The following is a 7,414-nucleotide window of genomic DNA, read 5'->3' as shown; positions in this document are numbered from 1 at the left end:
AAAAAGGCTCGAACTCAAAAAAAATTAGAAGCTCAATTGAAACCTGAAATTCAAGCTCAATTGAAGCGAAAGAATAGTTCGCTATGTGCTCACCAAAAGGCTCCATGATTTTAAATGTCAAATTACCTCTAGTATTTATAGAAGTTAGTTGGGATGCTCTTCTATGTTTATTAGTAATGTGGGATTGTTTTGTTTCATAATTTTACTCTTTAGACTTTTGAGATGCTCTTCTATGTTTCTTAGCCATGTGAAATTGTTTTTATTAAAAAAATTAAACCAAACGACATCGTTTGTTATGATTTTTTTCAGCCCCAAATTTATTTTTTGATTATAGTTATATAATTATATTTATTATTTAATATGTTTTACCTTAAATATTATGTTGTAGTTGATTTGAATCATTTTGTTTCACTTGATTTTATGTTTTTTAACTTATATATGTTATAACTTGTGATTTTTTATACCTTAATATTGTAAACTTAAAAAAAATATATATATAATATATATATATTAATATTGCTTTGAATATTATGTAAAATTTTTAAAAAAGTATTATTTTATATAAATCCGGTTCAACCCGATTGAACCACGGTTGAACCAGTGAACCAGTACCTTCACCGTTCAAGGTCCGGTCCGGTTTTAAAAATATTGATAAAAATATCACAAATCATAACATATATAAGTTAAATATATAATATCAAGGGAAACAAAATGATTCAAATTAACTACAACATAATTTTAAGGTCAAGACCTAATGAAATTCATCAACAACTAAATAAAAAAAAGTACATAATTGATACAAGTATCAATCATCATAAGATTCATTGAAATTGATTCCCTCAAATTTCAAAATATTGGGAAAAACTTCTTCATTAGTTGAACTACCACCGCCATCATCACTTTGAACTTGAAACTTCATAGCATCACCTTGGACTTGAAAGTCCACAACATCAAGATCTCATCACCTAGCAATATGATAAATAAATACAAAGTTAAATTTAAATTCTCAAACATACTTAACAATTAAAATTAAAAGTGTAAAACATATTAAATAATAAATATAATTATATAACTAAAATAAACAATCAAAGATTATCCTTCATTGTTTTTTTTTATGATTGACCAACTAAAATTGCATTCTCATGATAAAGAAAATTATCAATCTCATCAATATCAAGCACTGGTGATGGAGTAGGTTGTTGATGACGGAGTACGACACGGTGAATGAGTATGACGGAGACGGAACGGTGATGAAGGAAACCAAAGTGGAGGGATAGGGTTCACCTCTTGCAAACGTTCGTGAAAATGGCTTAATCCAGATGTAAAATCAGAAAATAAATTTGGGGCTGAAAAAAATCATAACAAACGACTTAGTTTAGCTTAATTTTAAAAAAAAAAGAACCGTGTGAACCGCCGGTTCACACCAGTTTTGCCGGTTCCCAACTGGTTGCACCGATTCTTTAACGATTTATTGTAAAACTGATTTTGAAAACTGATCGAACTAGATAGACAACCGGTTGAATCGGACGATCCAATCCGATTTTGATAACATTGCAAATAACTAAAATGGCGGTAGCTGAAGCCGTGAAGGGTGCAATGGATGGTCCAACAAAGACGAATAGTGGAAAGGGGAAGGTAAAAACTAAAAAGCCGTCATGATCGCTTGAGTCAACTTGCCATCTTCCTCAACCAAACATGGACCCCAACCAATACCCACCCTCACCAACCCTCCACACCATTTTATGTAAAAAAAAAACACACGCACACACAAAATATCTTAATAAATTTGGACCGAATTGATGAATCAAATATTTTTATTCTATATAAAAGTTTTATTTAAGAGAAACATGGGTGGACTTAGGCATGGGGGCGGTCACCCATTTTAAAAATTTAAAATTATTATATATTTTTTATTAATTTACTCCCTAGAATTTTAGAATTTTAAAATTTTCTTTTGAAATTTTATAAGTTCAACATAAATCTTGCTTCCGTCCCTATAAGAGATAAATAAATTTCTTCAATTATTAACGATTCATTCATTTAATTTAAATGGAGAGTCACAATGAAGAGAGAACAACCGTTGATCGGTGTCTCTTTGCAAAACAGAGTAGATAATAAAAATGAGAAAGAAGAAAGAGATTAATTAGTGGTAAAGGAGAATTCGGTCCCTATCTAAAATGTGTTGAAAAATATTTATAATGGTCCTAATCCGATAGTGTTAAGACATAAGATGATTATAATTACTTGTTGAGTAATAAAATAAATAAATATGAATTTTATTCTAGAAACTTAACTAAAGAAAACTAATTACTTCCCAAAAATTTATATCCGGAAATACAACAAAGTTATAGTTCTCCGATGAACGAATACAGACCACAATTTCCACCTTTTCATACCACACTTGCTAATATCATCATCCAACAGTCAGGGAAATCCCAATCTTGTCCTTTCACGGACTCCCCCTTCACCAACTTTGATCTAATGCAATATTTTTTTTTTCAAAGCTCGTCTTTGCAGCTCAATTCCCATCAAATCCCAAATGGCACCACAGGCTGAATCACAACAAGACGAAATCATTTTCCGATCAAAGCTTCCCAATATCTACATCCCTAACACCTCTCTTACATAAACTGTTTCGAGAACCTCTCCGCCGTCGCCTCGACTTGTTTGATCGATGGAACGACCGGAAAGTTTACAGTTAGAAATGTCGAACTCACCGCTCGACGAGTCGCCTCGGGGCTTAACAAGCTCGGCATCGAACGAGGTGACGTGATAATGATTTTGTTACCCAACACTCCCGAGTTCGTCCTCTCGTTCCTCGGCGCCATTGCCACGGCGGCCAATCCCTTTTTCACACCGGCGGAGATCGTGAAGCAAGCGAAAGCCTCCGCCGCGAAAATCATAATCACGCTGGCAAGCTACGTCGATAAAGTGAAAGAATTCGCCTCAGACAACGATGTGAAGATCATGTGCATCGACTCCGCCCCGGAGAGTTGTTTACGTTTCTCCGAGCTAACACAAGCCGACGAACGCGATCTCCCGGTGGTCGATATCGAGCCAGACGAAGTCGTCGTGCTGCCGTATTCGTCCGGAACCACGGGACTGCCCAAAGGGGTGATGTTAACGCACAAAGGGCTGGTCACGAGCGTGGCGCAACAAGTTGACGGTGAAAATCCCAACTTGTATTTCCACAGTGAAGATGTGATCTTATGTACTTTGCCTATGTTCCGTATTTATGCCTTGAACTCGATCATGCTTTGTGGGCTACGTGTTGGTGCTGCGATTCTGATCATGCAGAAGTTCGACATCGGATTGTTGTTGGAGCTGATACAGAAATACAAAGTTACCATTGCTCCGATCGTGCCGCCGATAGTTTTGGCGATCGCTAGGTCGTCGGAGACCGATAAATACGACTTGTCGTCGGTGAGGATGGTGAAGTCCGGGGCAGCTCCGTTGGGTCAAGAGCTTGAGGATGCTGTAAAAGTCAAGTTCCCTGGTGCCAAATTTGGGCAGGTGTGCAAGTTTAAATGTTTTTACGTGTCCTTTTTAGTCAAATTATTATTTAGCTTTGAAAATTCAGATTTATCATATTTTTTTTTTTAATGATATCATTAATTAAATTAAATTAATATCATTGACATTTGTAATTAAATGTTAACCTAAATAGATTCTTGAGAACAATTCTACAACTTATCATGCTAAACAGGCATTGAATCTGATAATAATTATGTCAAATTAAATTTGAATATAATAAAAATATTAAAGACAGATCTTTTAATTTGATGAAATTATTTTTTATATATTAGTTGACTTTTGACATGATATTTTATATTGATGCGATTAAAATTATAATTATTCACTTAATTTGGTGAATGTGGCTGGCCAACCTCATATGCCGCACCGTGTTGATTTGGTATCTTAGCTTAGGCACCACTGAAAGGAACATGGGAAAATTTTCAACAACCTTGGAACAACACTAACTTTGACGTACACTTTAATAATTAAATGTGACGAATAAGGAAAAGTGTGATTGTATCTTTGAAAAATATATGATTTATTTATGTATTTTTTAATGTTTTAATACAATTTTTTAAGTTTATACATATTTAGATAACATTTTATGTATATCCATCAACGATGACGACATACCAGATTTCAAAATTAATAGCAAAACGTTATTGTTTTGTAGGGTTATGGAATGACAGAAGCTGGACCAGTTCTAGCAATGTGCTTGGGATTCGCCAAGGAACCCTTCGAAATAAAATCCGGGGCATGTGGTACCGTCGTAAGGAACGCCGAGATGAAAATCGTCGACCCCGACACCGGTTCATCACTTCCGCGAAACCAGGCCGGAGAGATTTGCATCCGAGGAGACCAAATCATGAAAGGTATGTTACTTAATTTACCAAAAATGAAAAACGTCATGAGCAAACGTTAGCTGAATGTATTTTTGTTGCAGGATACCTTAATGACGATGAGGCCACAGCTAGGACCATAGACAAAGACGGCTGGTTACACACAGGGGACATTGGTTACATCGACGACGACGAGGAGCTCTTCATCGTCGATCGATTGAAGAATTGATCAAATACAAAGGGTTCCAGGTTGCACCCGCCGAGCTCGAAGCAATGCTCATCGCTCACCCCGATATCATTGATGCCGCTGTCGTCGCGTAAGTCTTAAACAACACATCGATATTTCTCCGCTATATCGAAATCCGGGCTCTTCGATTTAACCGTAATATGTGATTGCAGCATGAAGGATGAAGCAGCAGGGGAAGTTCCGGTGGCATTCGTGGTGAGATCAGAGAAATCGCAGATCAGCGAGGATGAAATCAAGCAGCACATTTCGAAACAGGTGGTGTTCTACAAGAGAATAAACCGTGTGTTCTTCATTGAAACCATACCAAAGGCGCCATCGGGGAAGATCTTGAGAAAGGAATTGAGAGCTAAACTGGCTACCGGAAACCATTGATTTCATGTTTCTGCAATTTGAAAAATAATATACGATGAGTGCAAGGACTAAATGGGAACTGTTCATATATGTTCCTTAAATCTGGAAATTTATATACAAACTGAGGTTGCAAAAATTGTAAATTGTGAGATAAACATTTCGATTTGCTGAAGGGGATGTAATGATTCATATAAATGTTTTTCATTTTTCAGAAAATGTAACTTTGATCTTTCAGTCCTTGTACTATTCTGTCTTTTAAGATTTGATCTCTCTACTTTTTATATCTTCAAATATCAAAATGTGGATTATTATAAATTTAGATTCAATAATGTGAATTAGACGTACTCATTAAAGTTATTGTTTTTATTTTATTATATAGCCATATTTTAATAAAATTTTATTTTAGTGTTTGTACTTTTGATTTCTTTTTAATTTTATTTTATATACGAGTTAAGTGATCTTGTTAAAGGACTTGTTATTTTATCTAGAGATCTCGGGTTCAAACACCGACAAATTATTATAATCTTCATTTTAAGTTGGTATTTGAATTTTTTAATATTCTAACTTCATACCTAGAATCTCATTCTAAATCAATCCTTAAACTTTTGAATATCATAATTTCATCCATAAACTATGGTCCTCTTTCTAAATTAGTCCCAAGCTTTTGAATATTCCAAATTCATCCAAATATGTAATTATTTTCAACAATAGTTTAACCTAAATTTTGTTTTTTTTCAAACATATAATAAAATAGCTTGGTCTAACGATTTTATTAACAAGGGATGTGATTAGTATATATTGTATACATATAGTTTGTGATGAAATTGGAATGTTAAAAAAGTTTAGGGAATAATTTAGAATAAAGATTATAATTTAGGGATGAAATTGAAATGTTCAAAATTTAATGATATGCACATAAACTTTAAAAGAAAACATTAGTAGCATATTTTTAACGAAAAATTTTTTAGGCATCAAAAGTCAATTTTAAGTATAATTTAGGTATTTTTTATATTAAGCCTTTATTTTAGTATTTTATTATATCGTATCTTTGCTTTTTTTTTCTTCTTATTTTTTAATTTTTAATAACTTTGCCTTTAAGGTGTGTTTTTTTTCCTATCTTTATGGTGCTTTTTTCTCTGTCTTTTGGCACATTTTCGACGATATTTTTTGTTTATCCTTTTGTTAAGACAAAAATATATGTCGGAAGACTCACCCACCAAAGTCAGGTGTGTGACGCGGGTCGGTCCGAATTAGTCAAGGCGAAGTCTTGGAACCGGGAGACAACAAAAAAAGATTAAAATATATAATCAAACATAATCAAATAAACTCGAATAAAACGTAGATAAGAATAAATATGATTGTATTAGTAAACGAATCACAAAATGGGATAAGCTATTCAAAGACAACCGACAAACCATATATTAGAATCAAACGATGCGAGAAAACTATCCACGAATGTAAATCGTGTATCCAAATCCAATTCGAGGTCCAAAGTAGGGAAGATCAACATGATAACAAATAAACGTCATCTTGATCAGTCGTGACAGTGTCAAATTCAGTAATCTTTTTCTTGCATGGTCTTTATATGATTTAAGTGATCAATTTTTTGTGTTAACGATTATAGAAAAATGTGAATATTATAAGTTTAGTTTATGATTATAAACTTTAATTATAATTTGAATATTTTTCAAATTTTAATAAAACTAACCTCTTCCCAATTTTTTTTTGAAATTATGAATTTCATTATATATCACATATTTTTGTTTGTTTATCTGAATAAAATATCCATAATTTCTTATTTTATAAATTAAAAACTTTTATATAAAATTGTTCAAATTTATATATTTTCCACATATCAAATACAAACCCTTAAATTAAATGAAGATCAAACTCTGACATTAGTTCTTTTACTATATAGATTCTAATTTAATTTAATTTAACTTTTTTATTTTTTAAAATTTTTAAAATTTTAATCCCTAGTAAAACAATAAAATGATAAAATAACTAAAGTATGGATATTTAAAATGAAAAAAAAATTAGAACTAAAAACTTAAATTTATAACTTATGCATATTACAAGAACACAAAGCAAACTCTTGCCAACACATCACCTACAACTGTCAGCATTTTGATTGACGGTTAGCATATGAAACGCCCCAACTGTCGACACATATGATCAACATGCAACCAATTAACTAATGAAATGCTGAACAAAGAGTTTGATATTTAGTCCGCATATTATGTGTAAATTATAAATTTAATTTATATATTTTTAAAATTTTGATTCTAATCTAAACAACAACCTTTAAATATGTTAAACCAAATCATGTTTTTCAGTTTAACCATTCATGTTGTCTGTATACCATTTGATTTACGACTAAAATTTGAAAATTACAGGATCAAAATTGATCAAAGAGTATAAGGACAAAATCCAAAACTTAAGCATAGTATAGGGATTAATG

At 32.5% G+C, this 7,414-nt stretch overlaps 1 pseudogene; it reads left to right on the top strand.

Annotated features, from left to right (window-relative positions):
• The first annotated feature begins 2,524 nt into the window (after positions 1–2,524).
• Positions 2,525–5,051, top strand: LOC120179660 (annotated as a pseudogene).
• Positions 5,052–7,414: the final 2,363 nt, after the last annotated feature.

This window comes from Hibiscus syriacus, unplaced genomic scaffold (genome assembly GCF_006381635.1).
Source record: "Hibiscus syriacus cultivar Baekdansim isolate YM2019G1 unplaced genomic scaffold, ASM638163v2 tig00112443_pilon, whole genome shotgun sequence".
Lineage (NCBI taxonomy): Eukaryota > Viridiplantae > Streptophyta > Magnoliopsida > Malvales > Malvaceae > Hibiscus > Hibiscus syriacus.
This window is presented reverse-complemented; position numbering and strand designations above follow the sequence as displayed.